We start from the raw sequence: 11,590 nt of genomic DNA on the forward strand, positions 1-11,590 counted from the left end.
AGGGGGGCACCGAGAGCAACAAGACATGGCTGTGACAGTGGTCTGGGAATTGAGACAAATCATTGCTTCTGCAGCAGAGATGAGCTGCCTCTGACCTGTCAGTTACTTGAAGGGAGACTCTGCATTTGGTCAGACAAGTCTCAGTTGGAGATGGTACCAGCTTTCCTCCTGAGCCTCTGTGGTTCCCTTTGAACTACACAGGCCCGAATCGCTTTTAGCTGAGCAACAGCAAATGGCAACACAGACTTGCCATATTGCTCTTTTGCGTACACTCTTTAAAAATCATACTAAATATACATGCATCAAAACATTCGTCACTTCCACGCTCTACAAGATTATAATTAAGTGGCATTCTGCATGTTGTTCATATATCATCCTTACCCATTCCAAAATTATGTCATCACCCTTATGGAAGCTCAGTATCGTCTCAGGGATGGCACTTCCCCTCCAGGCCCTACTGGGTTAGGCTGGGTTGACTAGAGAAATAAATCCAAGGACACTCATATAGGTATAAGAAAGACTCCACCTCACTTATTTGTCCAATTGACATGGCATTATGTGACAACCATACTTACCTTCCTACCTATCCCTGGAAACAATTGGGAGATGTTTGTCTCTATTCATTTTCCTAGCCTAGATATTTTTTGTAAGTGGAATTAAGCAAAATGTGTCCTTTTTGAAGCTGATTTATTTCACTCAGCATAATGCTTATGAGGTTCATTCCTCTTGTAGCCTGTGTCAAGAGTTCATTTCTCTTTATGGCTGAGTAGTAGTCCATTGTATATACCGTAGGCAACATGTTTGACTTATCCATTCACCTATTGATGGGTATTTAGACCGTTGACACGTTTGCGAGATTGGGAATAATGTTGCAAGGGCCATCTGTGTATTTGTATCTATTTATGCGCTTGCTTTTAATTGCTTATATCCTTCATTTCCTTTTCTTTCCTTGTTAGACTCAGTATGATCCCCTTCTGCCCATCCTCTAGCCTCACAACCTCTGTGTCTGATGTGCCAGGATCTCACCAGAAGCCTTAACACCAAGATTCTGAGCCCTGACTGACCATTCTGACCATCCAGGGAATTGAATATTCCGGAGCACACAGAAGATGAAGTTATCAAAACTCCTTAGGCATAACCGAACAACTGGAGGGAGTGCTTTATTGGGCTGGGGGGCTGGGGATTATAGTTGTGAAGGACACCAAGAACAATTGTCATTACCTAGACTGTAAAGACTATGTTCGACATCCATGCTGGTGAGTAGCAGCTGGATTTCAGAAGCTCACAAGTGGCCATCTAGGTGGCAAGTATTGTCACCCTCACTCTGGAGGAAAGAGTGGTGAGTGGACCACATGAACATTAGACTTCATGACTCTGAGCACAGAATAACTAGATGATCTCCAACTATCAATTCCAACTTCTTTGAAAGGGATCACATCCAAAGGTCCTAGATAGTGAAGCAAAATTCACAGTCATAAAAGAGACCAGGCTTATTGGCTGGATAGGGACTAACAGAACCTCTGAAACGATGGTCCTTATTCACTAAGTTTGAAAATGAACTCCTACCTGTGGTTCAATATTCAGCCAAATAATAGATTGGTCTATAATGGGAGCAATTACACAAGTGAGGCACGCAAACCTGAAAACAGCAAACCATTTGATCTCAAAAGGGCAGTATTAATCCAAGGCCCAAGTTCAGAAGGGTAGGAAGAGAGGAGGAAGGGAAACAGAAGACATAAATAGGGAGTGGAACAAGTCATATTATATTGTGGAGATTGCAATAAGTGGCATAAAACACAATGGGTATGAATTGTTGAATAAAAAACTGATGATCTTGGTAAACCTTCACCTAATTCACAATAAAAACTTATGAGAGAGAAAAAAATCCAAGCACCTAGGCTGCATTCCAGGCCAATAAAATCGGACTCAGTGGAGATGGGACAAAGATGTCTTTTGGACAGCTATCTGGCGATCCCAATGAGCACACAGGCTGATACCCACCATCTGGAAACTATGGGGTAGCTGCTTCTCCGGTAATGCCTCGGGGGAGCGCTTGGGTCCCTCAAAGAATGCGGGATGATGAAGGGGCAAAGGTCATCAAACCTCACCCACAGCTTTACACTGGGGGGCTGCTCTCTGAGGAATGTGGGAAGGGTCCACTTGCATGCTGTCTCTGTGCAGCAGATCCAACAGACTCAACACCTTTCCAAAGCTGGCAAGAAAGTCCGAGAGACTAGATGTGGGCACCACGCTGTGAGTTTCCCAGAAGGCACGAGACAGATCGAGAGCAGTCACAGGAACACAGACTCCTCCGGAAATGCCGCCATGCGCAGAACATGCATCTCTAATTTCATTTCACACTGACTCAAGCATTCAGTCCTTTTTACGAAAACCCAGCTTCTCATTACAGTAACCGGTTTAAAATGACAATCTTCTGTTGAGCAAGTCTAAGAAATGACCTTCCTTTATTTTACATGGTATAAAAATTCAGTTTCCTAGGCCGATGGGCTCAAGGGACAGGTGTTTTTATGTACTAGACATGGCTTTCAAAGTTCTTCAATTGCCTAAATTAATAACGACTTTTTTCCTTTGGCTTTTCTAAGGGACACATTAATTTCAATCTTTTTCTAAGGAAGTGAATCTCTAGCTATCTCATTTGGATAACTTTCTGCCTTCAGAGTAGAATTTGAAATAATCTGCAAGGTTACCCCTTCCCCACCCTGCCCCAGCAGCCCAGCCTCTTTCTTCCTTCCAGCCTCCAGCCAACGGGGTTTGGTTGGGAAAGGAGATGCAGAAGGGAGTCTCTGGATTTTTCTATCAAAAGGTTGGCCACAACCCCCAGTAGACCAAATGTAATTCATTATGGCGGGTTTTGGTTTTACTACATTAAGAGTTATCCTTAGGGAAATTACAAACAAACAGAAATAGGAAGACTTTATATTTTATTAACGGATGTACTGCTCAGTCTCATTATATTTTAAAAGACAAAGTATATTAAAAAAAATCTGGCTCCATTTAAAATGTCCTGACTAGCAGAACTTAAAATACACAAATCTTAACATGAAAGTCTAGATGAATAAATAAAATAAACAACGAAACAGCTTTCTCAGGAAAAGCCATAATAAAGAGCTCGACTATTTTTTGAGCTGTTAAAGATGCTCGTGTTAAAGGGAAAAGAGTATCATTGTTGACTTTGAAATGTAGAACCATTTGCTTAATTCAGTGATGCTAAAATGGGCAGTTTGGCTGAAGAAAGAAATTGGCTTGTAGCATTTGATGAGCAATTTCTTCTTTTGAATATAGAAATGACCAGGGATGCGGACACGCCTTTTATTCTTTTGAGGACCCTCTAACCAAGAAATCTTTTAAATGATCATTACACAGTGAATGCCTGGAGGCTCTGGAAACTATTTATTTTGACATTATTATAAGCTCAAAATGATTCACCAATGCAAAAGAAGAAGAGAAAAAGCAATTAAATACTAAGCTGTAAACACTGGAAGCTTTTCTGTGCTGAAAATAATTGGACAGAGTTTTTTTCTTTTTTTAAGTAATAGTGTCCAAAGAGATTCAATGATCTTATTGCTTATGGATTTGGAGCTTAACTATATTCCTTATTTTAAATTTGATATTAGAATAGCAAGATTATAGACCTTGATACAGTGTGACTTGGAGAAGTATCGTTTCATTAAATTATCAAGTTAAGGCTCAAGGAGCCTGGTGGAATGTGTGTGACCATGAGGCCAGCCAGTTGGAATCCGCTATGGCTCACAGAGAAAGATGCGGTTCTCAGCTCCTGTAAAGATTTAGAACTTCGGGAACCCACAGGCATAGTTCTACGTTGTCCTTTCAGGGGTCCTCAAACTTTTTAAACAGGAGGCCAGTTCATTGTCCCTCAAACCCGCTGGAGGGCCGGACTATAGTTTAAAAATAAAACTATGCACAAATGCCTATGCGCACTGCACATACCTAATTTGAAGTAAAAAAAAAAAAAAAAACGGGGCAAAAACACCCGGCATGCTGAATAAATGTCCTCTGAGGGCCATGTGGTCCGCAGGCCATAGTTTGAGGACCCCCTAGATTGATATAAGTCAGAATCGACTTGATAGTGTTAGGTTTCTGGGGTGGTTGACCTCAGTTCTTGCTTAGCAACGCTGAAAGAATTCATATGGCAGAAGCACTTTTGTAAATCCAAGTGAATGTTATGAAAGAAAGTTTCAGGTATCGCAGTCCCCAAAAGTCCCCACTATCTCCGGAAAGCACGCCGGGCTGCATGGCAGGGGTGGGGAAAGTTTGCAGCTGAATATGGCGGTTTCATGGGAGGAATACCTGAGCAGGAGTGCAGAACCAGCTGAGGAGCCACGGCAGGAACCCCCAAGGGCCTCACCCTCCACTTGCAGAGCACGTGAACAAGGGAGGGCGACAAGGAGCCCAGGCCTACTTCTATCACCTCCCAACACCACTGGAGGGCATTGGTCGATCGTACTGGTTGATTTTGGTGCACTTTTGTGAAGTCCTATTCTGTATGACCAGGTGGACCTTCCACCTGGGTCTACATGACTTGGGTCAGAGCATGCTCAGTTCTGAATTTTGCCATAGGTATCTAATGAGTGTGCCTGATTTATTTCCAACCCCTTTGTTGTGGCCCGGACAGCTCATTTTCGTTTAGTGCTGGCATTTGGGAAGACAAGCCCTAATCTAGCAACCTGTCAATAGCAGTAAGTGAATGGAATTAAAACTCAACTCATAGCCATAAATTCAATTCGGACTCATAGCGACCCGAGAGGACAGGGCAGAATTGCCCCCTGAGGATTTATGGGGCTGGAATTCTTTACAGGAATAGAAGTCTCTTTTTTCTCCCTCCCAGTGGCTCCAAAGGACTGACCTTGCAAGGAGATGTCCAGCGGGTGCCTGCAGGCTCCTTCATTGAAAATCTCTGCTAGTTTATGAAGCGGGAGGGAAATTTTGAGGAGGCCGTCTGCGGCAGAGTTAACTCCCCATTAAAGCCAATGAGCTTTTCCACATCTCTCAAAAAACAAACAAAAAAACCTAAAGTGACTACTTCAGATTAATATGCTGTAGGTAGAACCACCTCCCACTCAGCAAACCAAACCAATCAACCAACCAACCAAACAAACAAAAACACCCCAAATCCTGTTGCCTTCAAGTCAGTTCTGACTCATGCTCACCCCTTGTGGTACAGAGTACAATTGTTGCATGAGGTTGTCTAGGCTGTACCCTTTATGAAAGCAGATGACCCCTTCCTTTTGTGGTACAGCTAGGTGGGTTTGAACTGATAACCTTTATATAAGCAGCCCTATCCAGCGATCTATGTCAACTAAAGTGTCAAAGCATGTAAAGACTGATCCACAACCCCCACTTCTCTCTTCCTCTTCTGTGATGACCTGGAATCCACCTTTTGATCTGGTGGCACCATATTTGTGAAGCAGCCCGAATCACTGACGGACGGTGTGCAGGACAAACACCCTGTAGAATTGCCCTTCCAGCGTCAGAATTTGCATGAACAAGAAATAAACTTCTAGATTTTAAGCCACTGAGGTTTCAGGGGTAGCTTCTTTCTGCAGAACAGACTAGGCTATCCTGCCTGATCATCTCTTCACAGGGTTTTTGTGGAGAGCTACCGGAGCAGCTCGATCCAGGGGAGCTGCCAAAGCAGATACCTACACTTTATCTGGGATTGTAGGTTGTAGTACCAAAGTTTTTATTTGCCCGGGAGGCACTGAGTAAATTTTTTTTCTTCTGAAAACAGGACAATATGTAAGTAAGTTTGGAGACATATGTAGCTGGATCTGAAAGTCCTCTTACCTTGCAGTTTTCTTTGGTAGAGATAGACTTGTTCTTAATGAAACCCATGACAGTCAGTGTCACAAATGACTTCTGAGGAGAGGCCAAACAGCTAAGTCAAGGCCAGCCTACCGTTCTCTTAAATGCTGTCTCATGCTCTCATCTGCTCTGACGTGTTTGCTCAGGGGCATGTGGCAGCCACTGGGCGGGCCTTACCATTGGCACTGAAAATCATTGTAGGGGATATTAGAGGATTTACATCAAGAAGACCTGACTTCCTGGCCATTGCTCGGGGGCCACAGTTCCCAAGACAATCAGTGTCAAGGGCAAAACAAAATAAAACATGACGAGGCCTCTGGGGCTGGGTTGAGCTGGATATGTAACCAAAGCCCCCTTCTACCAGGATCTTCCCAAGAGGAGATTGCTCTTTTCCATAGCTAAACAATTTTGTTTAACACACGTTCTGCTGGGGAACCTTCTGGGAAGCAGAAGAAAATAAATCTGCCTTCCTTTGAATTAAGCTGGGTTGGGTCCAAGCCCTGTGTAGTGTGTATTCTTATCATAACATCTAAAGGAGTCTCATTTCACCATTCTTAGCTATTAAAAAAAAAGTTCCAGGCACAATAATTCAATTTAAAATTACACACCAGGAGTAGTTCATATTTAATACACTTTATACAGGTATTACAGGTGCAAGGGACGTACTTGTTAACTGCCAGGTTGCTGGCTTGAACCAACCAGCTACTCCACAGGAGGTACTGTGTTTCTGTGAAGATTTTCAGCTTGGAAGCCCACTGGGAGAGCTCTCCTCTGGCTTGAGTCTGAAGGTGCTTGACAGCAGTAGCCTTTTGTTTTTATAGAGGTATAAAGCTTTCTTGCTTTCTTTTTTTTTCTCGGTATAAAGCTTTTTAGAACAACAAAAACAATTCCTTTTGGAAGTAAGCCAGAGATAAAACCACAAGTTACATGCTTTACTTTTTTTCTGTCCTGCTGCTGGCAGCCACCCTTTCATCGATTGTGCACACCAGCATGGTGGTGAAGTGGTGAACTCTGCGCTCTCACTCCCCTGGCTACACACTCGGTCTCCTCACTCATCGTGTGGCTTCACCCAACGCACGGAGCCTCCTGCAGGCTCCTCACCCTGTGTGTGTAAAAGTGCGAAGGAGACAGACTTCCTCAGAGCTGTGCTTTAGAGAGAATCCTCCTCACATACTCAGCACCGCCTTGAATAGGGCAGCACTGCATACATGACAGCTACTTGATGATTGTTGATGGTGTGCTGGTGTGTTTGTACGGATAAAAAAAGAGCCCTGAATGGTTATGTAACAAGTAAGGGAATAAATAGATCTTCCTTCATCCACCTTCATCTTTCATTGTTCTATCACTCTCTGATTGCAATATTAGAGGCTAAAATGGGCAGAATTCCCACCTCTGAACAAAGTTTGTGCACATGGGTGTGCATGCTTGTGTGTCCATGTGAGTGTGCCTGTACAATGTGTGTGCACGTGTGTGTGCACATGTGCACTGGAGCCTGGCAGCAGCAGGGGAGGCGCCTGTCTCTGTTCAGCAGTATCTGACGGCTGCTGCAGGTGTAATGAGAAGTGATTGGTGATCTGTTCAGGGAGCTCCTGGGGTGGACTCAGGGAAGGAGCAGCAAAGAAGACATACTCATCTCCCCCATATGTAGATGAGGTGATGGAGGTGGGCGGTAGAGGAGCAGCTCCTTAGTAATGAGATCACAGGGGAAAGGCCTTGGATGAGGTGCCAGACATCCCTGCTTTCCCAGAGAGGGTGGGGACTGGGAACGAGGCTGCATCCTGCCTAATCAGTTACAGTTGCTCTGTCGCTCTGGGGAGGGAGGCAGATGAGGCAGGGAGCTTCCGGAATCTCTCATCTCCAGTCCTTCTAGGTGGATGTGGGAGCGTGTGAGGACGGCCACACTGGAGGGTCAGGGTTGATCGCCTTGCAGTGTGGAGCCCGGCCTGGACCTGCGTTGTGCAGGGTGACCAAGGAGCTCTGAGGGCAGGGTTCTGGGTGGGGGCTTTGTCTACTAAGACCCACAGCCGCGCCCTGTGTCGCAATGTTGGCATGCAATGTGCAAAGACTTGAGACAATGTGAAATGGACCATCCACTTCACTTGGAAAGACAGGAGGGCTGAAAATCAGATTGGGAGATCTGATCTCGTTTGCTGCACAGTTGTGAGAGGAGATATTCCTGGCTTCTCTCATGTTGGGAACCGGGCATAATCAGCCTGACAAAACCAAGGCCATATTGCCTGCCCAGCAGGGCTAAAGCCACGTCACCTCAACCTTATCTTACCCTGACACACACGAGATGGCCCACCCTTGTCTGCTCCAGCACCGGACATTCCAACTGCAGACTTGCGGCCGCCTGCCCTGTGTGCTCTACACCCCCGCCCTTCCTTTTTTTTATCTCCCCTTTGAACTCCCTTGTTTGCCTCACCCTTTATAGAGAGGCTTGTGTAGCAATAAACTCAGACCTTGACAAGAATCTGCTTGGTCTCGCTCCTCTCTCTCGCCCGTTTCTCTTTCAGGCTGGGTCCTCCTTGGAACCCCTCGAATAACTGAGTCCCGCGGGTTGGGGCACTCTCACACATGAAACTATATTCCTCCTCAGGCATCAAGGAGGTGATACGAATGCTTTGATAGCCTAGTATCTGTCAGCTGGGAGGCACAACATAGTGAGAGCCCTTATTAATCACTTGGAGATTAGCTGAGGGGTGGGAGAAGCCAGGCATGAGGCTTTCCAGGGCTGCTCAGCCTGCACAGGAGTCCTTTCCTGGGTTGGACAGAGGTGCTGCCATCTGAAAGCTCAGATAGAGCAGTTGGAAAATTAACTGACCTGGTACAAGATCTATTTACATATATCAAAAGATCCTGGGTAATAACATCTCATGTTTGTGCAGCATGCCACATTTGTCAAAGGGCTTTCTCATTTACTGTCTTACTTGGTCCTCAAACTAAGAGGCCTTTGGGCAGCTATTGCTGTTTAATTTTGGGCGTGGTAACAGCTTTGGGTATAGTACTGGGCTTGGAATCAGGCTGTGCAACCCACAGCAGGTCACTTAGCTGCTCTGGATTGGCTTTCTTCCTCTACGAAGGTCAGCGCTTGGACTAGACCATTTTCCCAGTGGCAGCTCTGCTGACATTTTGGCCAACATCGTTCTTGTGGGGCTGTGTTGTTCCCTGCACCAGGATGCTAAGCGAGCATCCCTGGTCTCAGCCCACTAGATGGCAGTGGGACTCCCTTCTTCAGAATGTCTCCAGGCATGGCCAAATGTCCCCAGCAGAGCATGCTGCTGGGCTGGCGCACGGCAGGATGATGCACTCAATGAGTTGGATTTTAAGTTTTCAGGTACTTTACATGTCTGCACAGGGAGACTACATCAACAATTACCCAGCAGTCAATGGGTCATCACTGACCCTCTCTATAATTCCAACTGAGATCATGAAGCACCGACTGAGTTTCTGAGCTTAGCACCCTGCATGGCACAAGTTGTTTAGCACTCAGCTACAAACTAAAAGGTTGGCAGTTCAAACCTATCCAGAGGCCTCTTAAACAAAATCCTGGTGGTCTGCTTCAGAAGAGTTGGAGCCATGAACACCCCATGGAGTGAAGAGATATAAACATGAATGTGGATGTGACTCTAGGTATAGCTACAACCGGGAACCATGGAATCAACTACATCATGGAATCAACTTCAACTCCTGGCCTCCTTGTGTGTCCAAGAAGAACTGTGCTCCCCAGGGTCTGGAAAGGCTGCTTGGTCTGAAGTAGATTTGCAGGCCCTTCTTTCTAGGTGCCGCTGGGTGGCCTCAACCTTCCAAGCATGCTATTAAAAGCCAATCCGTCACCTGTGTGCATCACTGAAGACACACAGACACAGGGAGCAATGCCCTGGCTGGGGCACTGGAACAGCGCTGGCATGCAGTGAGTGCTGCCCAGTTAGCGAACAGGTCTTCCCTTGGTACTTTCTCAGGTCTGTGTGAAGCTTTCTAAGCATCCAGAGTTCTCGGCCTGATTCTGCTGCCAACTTGCAGTGTGGCTTCGAGCTAGTCTCTTGCCCTCTCTGGGCTTGATAACAAAAGCAGGGCAGGCCAGCCACAAATATCGTGTGGCTAGCAGGGGAAAGCAGTTGAGGACACAATTGCAGATGGAGTTCATCCTTTGGACTCATCGCCCCTCCTCCCTAACAACCCCCCCCCCCCACTACACACACACACCTTTTCAACTGCACCAGATGGGTTTTAACTTTCCGGCACCAGAAAAGCAGACCTTGAGTTTTTTCCTTTATGGAATGTAGGCCATCCCTGCTTATGTGTCACATTCAGTCCTCGTTCTTCTCCCTACTCTTGTCCCTCCTCCAGTCATCAACAAGTGACTGCAGGGCGGTTTCCCAGCAGGGCTGTGCTCAAAGATTCATAATGCTGGGTTTTCCTTTAGTTCTCCACAGTCTTGGGCTTGGAACAATCCAGGCATTACCTTATCAAATGCTCATTTTAGGGGGGAAGGACGGGGGCACTGGAAACACCGTATGGGCTCAATCCTTTTCTGCACGTGTGTGAGGGGTTTCCAGGAGTTCGAATTTCAACTTAAGTGATTTATTTTTTGTTGTTTAATCGCGTGCCTGTCATCTGCTGGACATTTCTTCTACAGTGTTTTGTTGTTGTTAACCCCATTTCTAAGATCAGAGATAGAAGGGTCAGGCACAATAGGCAGTTAAATTGACTCAATCTGGGGTGTGAACCTGCTTCTGTCTGGTTCCTCATAGCCCTCAGTCATTTTAATGCAGGTGTTGTGAAGGGTGTGGGTTCAGCAGCCAAACACTGCCTCATCTCGCCTCCTCGTTGATAGGCTGTGTACCCTTATGTGAGTTGTTTAATCTCCTACCAAGCTTGTGAGAGCACTACTTTTATTAGCTTCATTTTACCGAGACTGTGAGAGGTCAGGGGAGCGAAGGCTTACATATTGCCAGGCATATAATATGCTAATGATAGTCAAGATATATAACTAAGCATTTCTCTGTTCTTGGTTCTGTCAGTACCTGGTGTGGCCACAAAGGAGAAACCTGGTTTCCTGCTATTTTGAGCATCTAGTGTGAATGGCAGGAGATAAGTCACAAGCTAATGAACCCTTGTGGTGTAGTGGTTAAGCACCCTGGGCCCGGCTATCAAAAGATATAGTGTCCAGGGTCTTAAAGACTGGAAGATAAACAAGGGGCCATCTAGCTAAGAAACAACAAAGCCCACATGGAAGAAGCCACCAGCCTATCTCGACATGATCGCTGAAGACAAAGCGGGTGCATAAGCAAATGCGGGCATGTTTTCCTGATGTGCACTCACCCTTTACATAAAACTCTCTCTTATACATACGCGTTTCTGTGGATTTGTTTCGCTAAGGCACCCAGACTAACATAAGCAGCATGGAACATATTTAAGAAGCCTAGACAAGGGCAGGGCAGGATATTTGGAGGGACTGGATCCAGAATTAGAGAGGAAGGGGTCCTGGAGGTGAAACGGGCTGCTAGCTCCCTGTCCCAAGGGGGACAATGAGACTGCTGGCTCCCATGAAGATTTACAGTCTTGAAAACTCCATATAGGGTCACTGTGGTTGGAATCCACTGGACGGCAGTGGCCTTTTGGGATTGAAGGTGGAAGCCACCAAAGAGCCTGCGGGGAGTGTGTGAACTTCTGGAATACAGCGAACAACCTCTGCACATCTGCTTTTCGTGCTGCCCAAGTCATGCATTGACATTTGTCCAAA

Source organism: Tenrec ecaudatus (genome assembly GCF_050624435.1).
Source record: "Tenrec ecaudatus isolate mTenEca1 chromosome 4 unlocalized genomic scaffold, mTenEca1.hap1 SUPER_4_unloc_12, whole genome shotgun sequence".
Classification (NCBI taxonomy): Eukaryota; Metazoa; Chordata; class Mammalia; order Afrosoricida; family Tenrecidae; genus Tenrec; species Tenrec ecaudatus.